This window comes from Coffea arabica, chromosome 11c (assembly GCF_036785885.1).
Source record: "Coffea arabica cultivar ET-39 chromosome 11c, Coffea Arabica ET-39 HiFi, whole genome shotgun sequence".
NCBI lineage: Eukaryota > Viridiplantae > Streptophyta > Magnoliopsida > Gentianales > Rubiaceae > Coffea > Coffea arabica.
In genome coordinates this window covers 21574948-21587511 of record NC_092330.1, presented here as the reverse complement: position 1 = coordinate 21587511, position 12564 = coordinate 21574948, and the positions used below count along the sequence as shown (strand labels likewise).

Here is a 12564-nt window from a genome sequence, read left to right as displayed (position 1 = left end):
ATCCGGATCCGTTTTTTCAAACAAAAAAACGGGTCGGATACGGAATATAGTATTCCGACCCGTATTAGACCCGGATCCGGATATAAATGATTTAATAATTTATAAAAAATATATATTATCAATATAATTTGATTAGGATGATGTATTTGAGTAAAATCAATTTGATTTATTTTCTTATTTGGTTTTTTCTTTGCATTAGCTAGAAATTTGTTTACAAATATATCTTTTTCTCTTTTTTGTTAGAAATTATAAATTTTGGCAAATTTGTTCGGGTAGACCCGACCCGGATCCGAGACTCGCCGGGTCCGGATCCGGAACACCGAATAAAAGACCCGTCGGGTAAACGGGTCGGCTCCGGGTCCGGGTCCGGAATAATGAATTCCGGCCCGGACCCGGCCCGTTGACACCCCTAGGTGACCGCCTGGGAAATCCTCGTGTTGCACCCCTCCCTTTTTTGTTTCGAAATCCAAATTTCCCCTTCGTTCTTTATGCTGTAGTAATTTAGCTCCGTCGGAACGATTGCTTTATATTTTGCTTCTCATCGAAGCATGAAGGCGGATCTGAAGGCGCGATACAAGTCAGGAACGGTACGGCTGGATCGAAGCCCGGATCGTCGGTCAAAGTTGTCGGCGCAAATGTATAAGTGCAAGCGTGAAGGATCAATTTCAGGATAATTGAGAGTTGCGCGACGAGGGAAAAAAAATGGTGCAAATCAACAAGAAAAAAATGTAAAAGTAAATAAATAAAAGGATGAGGGGAAATTCTTGAATTGACGCTTAAAATGAATTCGGGTCCAGAAAAGCCACACTGCTTCACAGGACGGGGCAGTTTAAAAGAATAAAGCGAAAGGAACATGGTGGGTGTGATCATACCAGCACTAATGCACCGGATCCCATCAGAACTCCGAAGTTAAGCGTGCTTGGGCGAGAGTAGTACTAGGATGGGTGACCCCCTGGGAAGTCCTCGTGTTGCACCCCTCCCTTTTTTGTTTCGAAATCCAAATTTCCCCTTCGTTCTTTATGCTGTAGTAATTTAGCTCCGTCGGAACGATTGCTTTATATTTTGCTTCTTATCGAAGCATGAAGGCGGATCTGAAGGCGCGAGACAAGTCAGGAACGGTACGGCTGGATCGAAGCCCGGATCGTCGGTCAAAGTTGTCGGCGCAAATGTATAAGCGCAAGCGTGAAGGATCAATTTCAGGATAATTGAGAGTTGTGCGACGAGGGAAAAAAAAGGTGCAAAGCAACAAGAAAAAAATATAAAAGTAAATAAATAAAAGGATGAGAGGAAATTCATGAATTGACGCTTAGAATGAATTCGGGTCCAGAAAAGCCAAACTGCTTCACAGGACGTGGCAGTTTAAAAGAATAAAGCGAAAGGAACATGGCGGGTGCGATCATACCAGCACTAATGCACCGGATCCCATCAGAACTCCGAAGTTAAGCGTGCTTGGGCGACAGTAGTACTAGGATGGGTGACCCTAGGCCTGTCAACGGGTCGGGTCTAGACCCGGATCCGGATCGGATCGCTGAAATTTTTTCGGGTATGGGTAGGGATTTAATTCCGTTATCCGGATCCGGATCCGTTTTTTCAAACAAAAAAATGGGTCGGATACGGAATATAGTATTCCGACCCGTATTAGACCCGGATCCGGATATAAATGATTTAATAATTTATAAAAAATATATATTATCAATATAATTTGATTAGGATGATGTATTTGAGTAAAATCAATTTGATTTATTTTCTTATTTGGTTTTTTCTTTGCATTAGTTAGAAATTAGTTTACAAATATATTTTTTTCTCTTTTTTGTTAGAAATTATAAATTTTGGCAAATTTGTTCGGGTAGACCCGACCCGGATCCGAGACTCGCCGGGTCCGGATCCGGAACACAGAATAAAAGACCCGTCGGGTAAACGGGTCGGATCCGGGTCCGGGTCCGGAATAATGAATTCCGGCCCGGACCCGGCCCGTTGACACCCCTAGGTGACCCCCTGGGAAATCCTCGTGTTGCACCCCTCCCTTTTTTGTTTCGAAATCCAAATTTCCCCTTCGTTCTTTATGCTGTAGTAATTTAGCTCCGTCGGAACGATTGCTTTATATTTTGCTTCTCATCGAAGCATGAAGGCGGATCTGAAGGCGCGAGACAAGTCAGGAACGGTACGGCTGGATCGAAGCCCGGATCGTCGGTCAAAGTTGTCGGCGCAAATGTATAAGTGCAAGCGTGAAGGATCAATTTCAGGATAATTGAGAGTTGCGCGACGAGGGAAAAAAAAATGGTGCAAATCAACAAGAAAAAAATGTAAAAGTAAATAAATAAAAGGATGAGGGGAAATTCTTGAATTGACGCTTAAAATGAATTCGGGTCCAGAAAAGCCACACTGCTTCACAGGACGTGGCAGTTTAAAAGAATAAAGCGAAAGGAACATGGCGGGTGCGATCATACCAGCACTAATGCACCGGATCCCATCAGAACTCCGAAGTTAAGCGTGCTTGGGCGACAGTAGTACTAGGATGGGTGACCCTAGGCCGGTCAACGGGTCGGGTCTACACCCGGATCCGGATCGGATCCCTGAAATTTTTGCGGGTATGGGTAGGGATTTAATTCCGTTATCCGGATCCGGATCCGTTTTTTCAAACAAAAAAACGGGTCGGATACGGAATATAGTATTCCGACCCGTACTAGACCCGGATCCGGATATAAATGATTTAATAATTTATAAAAAATATATATTATCAATATAATTTGATTAGGATGATGTATTTGAGTAAAATCAATTTGATTTATTTTCTTATTTGGTTTTTTCTTTGCATTAGTTAGAAATTAGTTTACAAATATATTTTTTTCTCTTTTTTGTTAGAAATTATAAATTTTGGCAAATTTGTTCGGGTAGACCCGACCCGGATCCGAGATTCGCCGGGTCCGGATCCGGAACACAGAATAAAAGACCCGTCGGGTAAACGGGTCGGATCCGGGTCCGGGTCCGGAATAATGAATTCCGGCCCGGACCCGGCCCGTTGACACCCCTAGGTGACCGCCTGGGAAATCCTCGTGTTGCACCCCTCCCTTTTTTGTTTCGAAATCCAAATTTCCCCTTCGTTCTTTATGCTGTAGTAATTTAGCTCCGTCGGAACGATTGCTTTATATTTTGCTTCTCATCGAAGCATGAAGGCGGATCTGAAGGCGCGAGACAAGTCAGGAACGGTACGGCTGGATCGAAGCCCGGATCGTCGGTCAAAGTTGTCGGCGCAAATGTATAAGTGCAAGCGTGAAGGATCAATTTCAGGATAATTGAGAGTTGCGCGACGAGGGAAAAAAAATGGTGCAAATCAACAAGAAAAAAATGTAAAAGTAAATAAATAAAAGGATGAGGGGAAATTCTTGAATTGACGCTTAAAATGAATTCGGGTCCAGAAAAGCCACACTGCTTCACAGGACGGGGCAGTTTAAAAGAATAAAGCGAAAGGAACATGGTGGGTGTGATCATACCAGCACTAATGCACCGGATCCCATCAGAACTCCGAAGTTAAGCGTGCTTGGGCGAGAGTAGTACTAGGATGGGTGACCCCCTGGGAAGTCCTCGTGTTGCACCCCTCCCTTTTTTGTTTCGAAATCCAAATTTCCCCTTCGTTCTTTATGCTGTAGTAATTTAGCTCCGTCGGAACGATTGCTTTATATTTTGCTTCTTATCGAAGCATGAAGGCGGATCTGAAGGCGCGAGACAAGTCAGGAACGGTACGGCTGGATCGAAGCCCGGATCGTCGGTCAAAGTTGTCGGCGCAAATGTATAAGCGCAAGCGTGAAGGATCAATTTCAGGATAATTGAGAGTTGTGCGACGAGGGAAAAAAAAGGTGCAAAGCAACAAGAAAAAAATATAAAAGTAAATAAATAAAAGGATGAGAGGAAATTCATGAATTGACGCTTAGAATGAATTCGGGTCCAGAAAAGCCAAACTGCTTCACAGGACGTGGCAGTTTAAAAGAATAAAGCGAAAGGAACATGGCGGGTGCGATCATACCAGCACTAATGCACCGGATCCCATCAGAACTCCGAAGTTAAGCGTGCTTGGGCGACAGTAGTACTAGGATGGGTGACCCTAGGCCTGTCAACGGGTCGGGTCTAGACCCGGATCCGGATCGGATCGCTGAAATTTTTTCGGGTATGGGTAGGGATTTAATTCCGTTATCCGGATCCGGATCCGTTTTTTCAAACAAAAAAATGGGTCGGATACGGAATATAGTATTCCGACCCGTATTAGACCCGGATCCGGATATAAATGATTTAATAATTTATAAAAAATATATATTATCAATATAATTTGATTAGGATGATGTATTTGAGTAAAATCAATTTGATTTATTTTCTTATTTGGTTTTTTCTTTGCATTAGTTAGAAATTAGTTTACAAATATATTTTTTTCTCTTTTTTGTTAGAAATTATAAATTTTGGCAAATTTGTTCGGGTAGACCCGACCCGGATCCGAGACTCGCCGGGTCCGGATCCGGAACACAGAATAAAAGACCCGTCGGGTAAACGGGTCGGATCCGGGTCCGGGTCCGGAATAATGAATTCCGGCCCGGACCCGGCCCGTTGACACCCCTAGGTGACCCCCTGGGAAATCCTCGTGTTGCACCCCTCCCTTTTTTGTTTCGAAATCCAAATTTCCCCTTCGTTCTTTATGCTGTAGTAATTTAGCTCCGTCGGAACGATTGCTTTATATTTTGCTTCTCATCGAAGCATGAAGGCGGATCTGAAGGCGCGAGACAAGTCAGGAACGGTACGGCTGGATCGAAGCCCGGATCGTCGGTCAAAGTTGTCGGCGCAAATGTATAAGTGCAAGCGTGAAGGATCAATTTCAGGATAATTGAGAGTTGCGCGACGAGGGAAAAAAAAATGGTGCAAATCAACAAGAAAAAAATGTAAAAGTAAATAAATAAAAGGATGAGGGGAAATTCTTGAATTGACGCTTAAAATGAATTCGGGTCCAGAAAAGCCACACTGCTTCACAGGACGTGGCAGTTTAAAAGAATAAAGCGAAAGGAACATGGCGGGTGCGATCATACCAGCACTAATGCACCGGATCCCATCAGAACTCCGAAGTTAAGCGTGCTTGGGCGACAGTAGTACTAGGATGGGTGACCCTAGGCCGGTCAACGGGTCGGGTCTACACCCGGATCCGGATCGGATCCCTGAAATTTTTGCGGGTATGGGTAGGGATTTAATTCCGTTATCCGGATCCGGATCCGTTTTTTCAAACAAAAAAACGGGTCGGATACGGAATATAGTATTCCGACCCGTACTAGACCCGGATCCGGATATAAATGATTTAATAATTTATAAAAAATATATATTATCAATATAATTTGATTAGGATGATGTATTTGAGTAAAATCAATTTGATTTATTTTCTTATTTGGTTTTTTCTTTGCATTAGTTAGAAATTAGTTTACAAATATATTTTTTTCTCTTTTTTGTTAGAAATTATAAATTTTGGCAAATTTGTTCGGGTAGACCCGACCCGGATCCGAGATTCGCCGGGTCCGGATCCGGAACACAGAATAAAAGACCCGTCGGGTAAACGGGTCGGATCCGGGTCCGGGTCCGGAATAATGAATTCCGGCCCGGACCCGGCCCGTTGACACCCCTAGGTGACCGCCTGGGAAATCCTCGTGTTGCACCCCTCCCTTTTTTGTTTCGAAATCCAAATTTCCCCTTCGTTCTTTATGCTGTAGTAATTTAGCTCCGTCGGAACGATTGCTTTATATTTTGCTTCTCATCGAAGCATGAAGGCGGATCTGAAGGCGCGAGACAAGTCAGGAACGGTACGGCTGGATCGAAGCCCGGATCGTCGGTCAAAGTTGTCGGCGCAAATGTATAAGTGCAAGCGTGAAGGATCAATTTCAGGATAATTGAGAGTTGCGCGACGAGGGAAAAAAAATGGTGCAAATCAACAAGAAAAAAATGTAAAAGTAAATAAATAAAAGGATGAGGGGAAATTCTTGAATTGACGCTTAAAATGAATTCGGGTCCAGAAAAGCCACACTGCTTCACAGGACGGGGCAGTTTAAAAGAATAAAGCGAAAGGAACATGGTGGGTGCGATCATACCAGCACTAATGCACCGGATCCCATCAGAACTCCGAAGTTAAGCGTGCTTGGGCGAGAGTAGTACTAGGATGGGTGACCCCCTGGGAAGTCCTCGTGTTGCACCCCTCCCTTTTTTGTTTCGAAATCCAAATTTCCCCTTCGTTCTTTATGCTGTAGTAATTTAGCTCCGTCGGAACGATTGCTTTATATTTTGCTTCTTATCGAAGCATGAAGGCGGATCTGAAGGCGCGAGACAAGTCAGGAACGGTACGGCTGGATCGAAGCCCGGATCGTCGGTCAAAGTTGTCGGCGCAAATGTATAAGCGCAAGCGTGAAGGATCAATTTCAGGATAATTGAGAGTTGTGCGACGAGGGAAAAAAAAGGTGCAAAGCAACAAGAAAAAAATATAAAAGTAAATAAATAAAAGGATGAGAGGAAATTCATGAATTGACGCTTAGAATGAATTCGGGTCCAGAAAAGCCAAACTGCTTCACAGGACGTGGCAGTTTAAAAGAATAAAGCGAAAGGAACATGGCGGGTGCGATCATACCAGCACTAATGCACCGAATCCCATCAGAACTCCGAAGTTAAGCGTGCTTGGGCGACAGTAGTACTAGGATGGGTGACCCTAGGCCTGTCAACGGGTCGGGTCTAGACCCGGATCCGGATCGGATCGCTGAAATTTTTTCGGGTATGGGTAGGGATTTAATTCCGTTATCCGGATCCGGATCCGTTTTTTCAAACAAAAAAATGGGTCGGATACGGAATATAGTATTCCGACCCGTATTAGACCCGGATCCGGATATAAATGATTTAATAATTTATAAAAAATATATATTATCAATATAATTTGATTAGGATGATGTATTTGAGTAAAATCAATTTGATTTATTTTCTTATTTGGTTTTTTCTTTGCATTAGTTAGAAATTAGTTTACAAATATATTTTTTTCTCTTTTTTGTTAGAAATTATAAATTTTGGCAAATTTGTTCGGGTAGACCCGACCCGGATCCGAGACTCGCCGGGTCCGGATCCGGAACACAGAATAAAAGACCCGTCGGGTAAACGGGTCGGATCCGGGTCCGGGTCCGGAATAATGAATTCCGGCCCGGACCCGGCCCGTTGACACCCCTAGGTGACCCCCTGGGAAATCCTCGTGTTGCACCCCTCCCTTTTTTGTTTCGAAATCCAAATTTCCCCTTCGTTCTTTATGCTGTAGTAATTTAGCTCCGTCGGAACGATTGCTTTATATTTTGCTTCTCATCGAAGCATGAAGGCGGATCTGAAGGCGCGAGACAAGTCAGGAACGGTACGGCTGGATCGAAGCCCGGATCGTCGGTCAAAGTTGTCGGCGCAAATGTATAAGTGCAAGCGTGAAGGATCAATTTCAGGATAATTGAGAGTTGCGCGACGAGGGAAAAAAAAATGGTGCAAATCAACAAGAAAAAAATGTAAAAGTAAATAAATAAAAGGATGAGGGGAAATTCTTGAATTGACGCTTAAAATGAATTCGGGTCCAGAAAAGCCACACTGCTTCACAGGACGGGGCAGTTTAAAAGAATAAAGCGAAAGGAACATGGTGGGTGCGATCATACCAGCACTAATGCACCGGATCCCATCAGAACTTCGAAGTTAAGCGTGCTTGGGCGACAGTAGTACTAGGATGGGTGACGGGAAATCCTCGTGTTGCACCCCTCCCTTTTTTGTTTCGAAATCCAAATTTTCCCTTCGTTCTTTATGCTGTAGTAATTTAGCTCCGTCGGAACGATTGTTTTATATTTTGCTTCTCATCGAAGCATGAAGGCGGATCTGAAGGCGCGAGACAAGTCAGGAACGGTACGGCTGAATCGAAGCCCGGATCGTCGGTCAATGTTGTCGGCGCAAATGCATAAGCGCAAGCGTGAAGGATCAATTTCAGGATAATTGAGAGTTGTGCGACGAGGGAAAAAAAAGGTGCAAAGCAACAAGAAAAAAATATAAAAATAAATAAATAAAAGGATGAGAGGAAATTCATGAATTGACGCTTAGAATGAATTCGGGTCCAGAAAAGCCAAACTGCTTCACAGGACGTGGCAGTTTAAAAGAATAAAGCGAAAGGAACATGGCGGGTGTGATCATACCAGCACTAATGCACCGGATCCCATCAGAACTTCGAAGTTAAGCGTGCTTGGGCGACAGTAGTACTAGGATGGGTGACCCTAGGCCGGTCAACGGGTCGGGTCTACACCCGGATCCGGATCGGATCCCTGAAATTTTTGCGGGTATGGGTAGGGATTTAATTCCGTTATCCGGATCCGGATCCGTTTTTTCAAACAAAAAAACGGGTCGGATACGGAATATAGTATTCCGACCCGTATTAGACCCGGATCCGGATATAAATGATTTAATAATTTATAAAAAATATATATTATCAATATAATTTGATTAGGATGATGTATTTGAGTAAAATCAATTTGATTTATTTTCTTATTTGGTTTTTTCTTTGCATTAGCTAGAAATTTGTTTACAAATATATCTTTTTCTCTTTTTTGTTAGAAATTATAAATTTTGGCAAATTTGTTCGGGTAGACCCGACCCGGATCCGAGACTCGCCGGGTCCGGATCCGGAACACCGAATAAAAGACCCGTCGGGTAAACGGGTCGGCTCCGGGTCCGGGTCCGGAATAATGAATTCCGGCCCGGACCCGGCCCGTTGACACCCCTAGGTGACCGCCTGGGAAATCCTCGTGTTGCACCCCTCCCTTTTTTGTTTCGAAATCCAAATTTCCCCTTCGTTCTTTATGCTGTAGTAATTTAGCTCCGTCGGAACGATTGCTTTATATTTTGCTTCTCATCGAAGCATGAAGGCGGATCTGAAGGCGCGATACAAGTCAGGAACGGTACGGCTGGATCGAAGCCCGGATCGTCGGTCAAAGTTGTCGGCGCAAATGTATAAGTGCAAGCGTGAAGGATCAATTTCAGGATAATTGAGAGTTGCGCGACGAGGGAAAAAAAATGGTGCAAATCAACAAGAAAAAAATGTAAAAGTAAATAAATAAAAGGATGAGGGGAAATTCTTGAATTGACGCTTAAAATGAATTCGGGTCCAGAAAAGCCACACTGCTTCACAGGACGGGGCAGTTTAAAAGAATAAAGCGAAAGGAACATGGTGGGTGTGATCATACCAGCACTAATGCACCGGATCCCATCAGAACTCCGAAGTTAAGCGTGCTTGGGCGAGAGTAGTACTAGGATGGGTGACCCCCTGGGAAGTCCTCGTGTTGCACCCCTCCCTTTTTTGTTTCGAAATCCAAATTTCCCCTTCGTTCTTTATGCTGTAGTAATTTAGCTCCGTCGGAACGATTGCTTTATATTTTGCTTCTTATCGAAGCATGAAGGCGGATCTGAAGGCGCGAGACAAGTCAGGAACGGTACGGCTGGATCGAAGCCCGGATCGTCGGTCAAAGTTGTCGGCGCAAATGTATAAGCGCAAGCGTGAAGGATCAATTTCAGGATAATTGAGAGTTGTGCGACGAGGGAAAAAAAAGGTGCAAAGCAACAAGAAAAAAATATAAAAGTAAATAAATAAAAGGATGAGAGGAAATTCATGAATTGACGCTTAGAATGAATTCGGGTCCAGAAAAGCCAAACTGCTTCACAGGACGTGGCAGTTTAAAAGAATAAAGCGAAAGGAACATGGCGGGTGCGATCATACCAGCACTAATGCACCGGATCCCATCAGAACTCCGAAGTTAAGCGTGCTTGGGCGACAGTAGTACTAGGATGGGTGACCCTAGGCCTGTCAACGGGTCGGGTCTAGACCCGGATCCGGATCGGATCGCTGAAATTTTTTCGGGTATGGGTAGGGATTTAATTCCGTTATCCGGATCCGGATCCGTTTTTTCAAACAAAAAAATGGGTCGGATACGGAATATAGTATTCCGACCCGTATTAGACCCGGATCCGGATATAAATGATTTAATAATTTATAAAAAATATATATTATCAATATAATTTGATTAGGATGATGTATTTGAGTAAAATCAATTTGATTTATTTTCTTATTTGGTTTTTTCTTTGCATTAGTTAGAAATTAGTTTACAAATATATTTTTTTCTCTTTTTTGTTAGAAATTATAAATTTTGGCAAATTTGTTCGGGTAGACCCGACCCGGATCCGAGACTCGCCGGGTCCGGATCCGGAACACAGAATAAAAGACCCGTCGGGTAAACGGGTCGGATCCGGGTCCGGGTCCGGAATAATGAATTCCGGCCCGGACCCGGCCCGTTGACACCCCTAGGTGACCCCCTGGGAAATCCTCGTGTTGCACCCCTCCCTTTTTTGTTTCGAAATCCAAATTTCCCCTTCGTTCTTTATGCTGTAGTAATTTAGCTCCGTCGGAACGATTGCTTTATATTTTGCTTCTCATCGAAGCATGAAGGCGGATCTGAAGGCGCGAGACAAGTCAGGAACGGTACGGCTGGATCGAAGCCCGGATCGTCGGTCAAAGTTGTCGGCGCAAATGTATAAGTGCAAGCGTGAAGGATCAATTTCAGGATAATTGAGAGTTGCGCGACGAGGGAAAAAAAAATGGTGCAAATCAACAAGAAAAAAATGTAAAAGTAAATAAATAAAAGGATGAGGGGAAATTCTTGAATTGACGCTTAAAATGAATTCGGGTCCAGAAAAGCCACACTGCTTCACAGGACGTGGCAGTTTAAAAGAATAAAGCGAAAGGAACATGGCGGGTGCGATCATACCAGCACTAATGCACCGGATCCCATCAGAACTCCGAAGTTAAGCGTGCTTGGGCGACAGTAGTACTAGGATGGGTGACCCTAGGCCGGTCAACGGGTCGGGTCTACACCCGGATCCGGATCGGATCCCTGAAATTTTTGCGGGTATGGGTAGGGATTTAATTCCGTTATCCGGATCCGGATCCGTTTTTTCAAACAAAAAAACGGGTCGGATACGGAATATAGTATTCCGACCCGTACTAGACCCGGATCCGGATATAAATGATTTAATAATTTATAAAAAATATATATTATCAATATAATTTGATTAGGATGATGTATTTGAGTAAAATCAATTTGATTTATTTTCTTATTTGGTTTTTTCTTTGCATTAGTTAGAAATTAGTTTACAAATATATTTTTTTCTCTTTTTTGTTAGAAATTATAAATTTTGGCAAATTTGTTCGGGTAGACCCGACCCGGATCCGAGATTCGCCGGGTCCGGATCCGGAACACAGAATAAAAGACCCGTCGGGTAAACGGGTCGGATCCGGGTCCGGGTCCGGAATAATGAATTCCGGCCCGGACCCGGCCCGTTGACACCCCTAGGTGACCGCCTGGGAAATCCTCGTGTTGCACCCCTCCCTTTTTTGTTTCGAAATCCAAATTTCCCCTTCGTTCTTTATGCTGTAGTAATTTAGCTCCGTCGGAACGATTGCTTTATATTTTGCTTCTCATCGAAGCATGAAGGCGGATCTGAAGGCGCGAGACAAGTCAGGAACGGTACGGCTGGATCGAAGCCCGGATCGTCGGTCAAAGTTGTCGGCGCAAATGTATAAGTGCAAGCGTGAAGGATCAATTTCAGGATAATTGAGAGTTGCGCGACGAGGGAAAAAAAATGGTGCAAATCAACAAGAAAAAAATGTAAAAGTAAATAAATAAAAGGATGAGGGGAAATTCTTGAATTGACGCTTAAAATGAATTCGGGTCCAGAAAAGCCACACTGCTTCACAGGACGGGGCAGTTTAAAAGAATAAAGCGAAAGGAACATGGTGGGTGCGATCATACCAGCACTAATGCACCGGATCCCATCAGAACTCCGAAGTTAAGCGTGCTTGGGCGAGAGTAGTACTAGGATGGGTGACCCCCTGGGAAGTCCTCGTGTTGCACCCCTCCCTTTTTTGTTTCGAAATCCAAATTTCCCCTTCGTTCTTTATGCTGTAGTAATTTAGCTCCGTCGGAACGATTGCTTTATATTTTGCTTCTTATCGAAGCATGAAGGCGGATCTGAAGGCGCGAGACAAGTCAGGAACGGTACGGCTGGATCGAAGCCCGGATCGTCGGTCAAAGTTGTCGGCGCAAATGTATAAGCGCAAGCGTGAAGGATCAATTTCAGGATAATTGAGAGTTGTGCGACGAGGGAAAAAAAAGGTGCAAAGCAACAAGAAAAAAATATAAAAGTAAATAAATAAAAGGATGAGAGGAAATTCATGAATTGACGCTTAGAATGAATTCGGGTCCAGAAAAGCCAAACTGCTTCACAGGACGTGGCAGTTTAAAAGAATAAAGCGAAAGGAACATGGCGGGTGCGATCATACCAGCACTAATGCACCGAATCCCATCAGAACTCCGAAGTTAAGCGTGCTTGGGCGACAGTAGTACTAGGATGGGTGACCCTAGGCCTGTCAACGGGTCGGGTCTAGACCCGGATCCGGATCGGATCGCTGAAATTTTTTCGGGTATGGGTAGGGATTTAATT

The 12564-nt window shown here is 43.9% G+C and overlaps 6 non-coding genes and 9 pseudogenes across 6 annotated transcripts; all 15 read left to right on the top strand.

Annotated features, from left to right (window-relative positions):
• Window positions 1-858: 858 nt before the first annotated feature.
• Window positions 859-977, top strand: LOC140017544 (5S ribosomal RNA). The gene has a single exon (XR_011823852.1). It is a non-coding gene; the product is annotated as a 5S ribosomal RNA (ribosomal RNA).
• A 411-nt stretch (window positions 978-1388) lies between these two features.
• On the top strand, window positions 1389-1506 carry LOC140018694 (5S ribosomal RNA; annotated as a pseudogene).
• Window positions 1507-2433: 927 nt separating this feature from the next.
• Window positions 2434-2551, top strand: LOC140018232 (5S ribosomal RNA; annotated as a pseudogene).
• Window positions 2552-3477: 926 nt separating this feature from the next.
• Window positions 3478-3596, top strand: LOC140017543 (5S ribosomal RNA). Its single transcript, XR_011823851.1, has one exon. It is a non-coding gene; the product is annotated as a 5S ribosomal RNA (ribosomal RNA).
• Window positions 3597-4007: 411 nt separating this feature from the next.
• On the top strand, window positions 4008-4125 carry LOC140018693 (5S ribosomal RNA; annotated as a pseudogene).
• A 927-nt stretch (window positions 4126-5052) lies between these two features.
• On the top strand, window positions 5053-5170 carry LOC140018231 (5S ribosomal RNA; annotated as a pseudogene).
• Window positions 5171-6096: 926 nt separating this feature from the next.
• LOC140018816 (5S ribosomal RNA) lies at window positions 6097-6215 on the top strand. The gene has a single exon (XR_011824559.1). It is a non-coding gene; the product is annotated as a 5S ribosomal RNA (ribosomal RNA).
• Window positions 6216-6626: 411 nt separating this feature from the next.
• Window positions 6627-6744, top strand: LOC140020554 (5S ribosomal RNA; annotated as a pseudogene).
• Window positions 6745-7671: 927 nt separating this feature from the next.
• Window positions 7672-7785, top strand: LOC140018195 (5S ribosomal RNA). Its single transcript, XR_011824497.1, has one exon. It is a non-coding gene; the product is annotated as a 5S ribosomal RNA (ribosomal RNA).
• Window positions 7786-8196: 411 nt separating this feature from the next.
• Window positions 8197-8314, top strand: LOC140020426 (5S ribosomal RNA; annotated as a pseudogene).
• A 926-nt stretch (window positions 8315-9240) lies between these two features.
• LOC140017541 (5S ribosomal RNA) lies at window positions 9241-9359 on the top strand. The gene has a single exon (XR_011823849.1). It is a non-coding gene; the product is annotated as a 5S ribosomal RNA (ribosomal RNA).
• A 411-nt stretch (window positions 9360-9770) lies between these two features.
• Window positions 9771-9888, top strand: LOC140018692 (5S ribosomal RNA; annotated as a pseudogene).
• A 927-nt stretch (window positions 9889-10815) lies between these two features.
• Window positions 10816-10933, top strand: LOC140018229 (5S ribosomal RNA; annotated as a pseudogene).
• A 926-nt stretch (window positions 10934-11859) lies between these two features.
• On the top strand, window positions 11860-11978 carry LOC140018805 (5S ribosomal RNA). Its single transcript, XR_011824558.1, has one exon. It is a non-coding gene; the product is annotated as a 5S ribosomal RNA (ribosomal RNA).
• A 411-nt stretch (window positions 11979-12389) lies between these two features.
• On the top strand, window positions 12390-12507 carry LOC140020553 (5S ribosomal RNA; annotated as a pseudogene).
• Window positions 12508-12564: the final 57 nt, after the last annotated feature.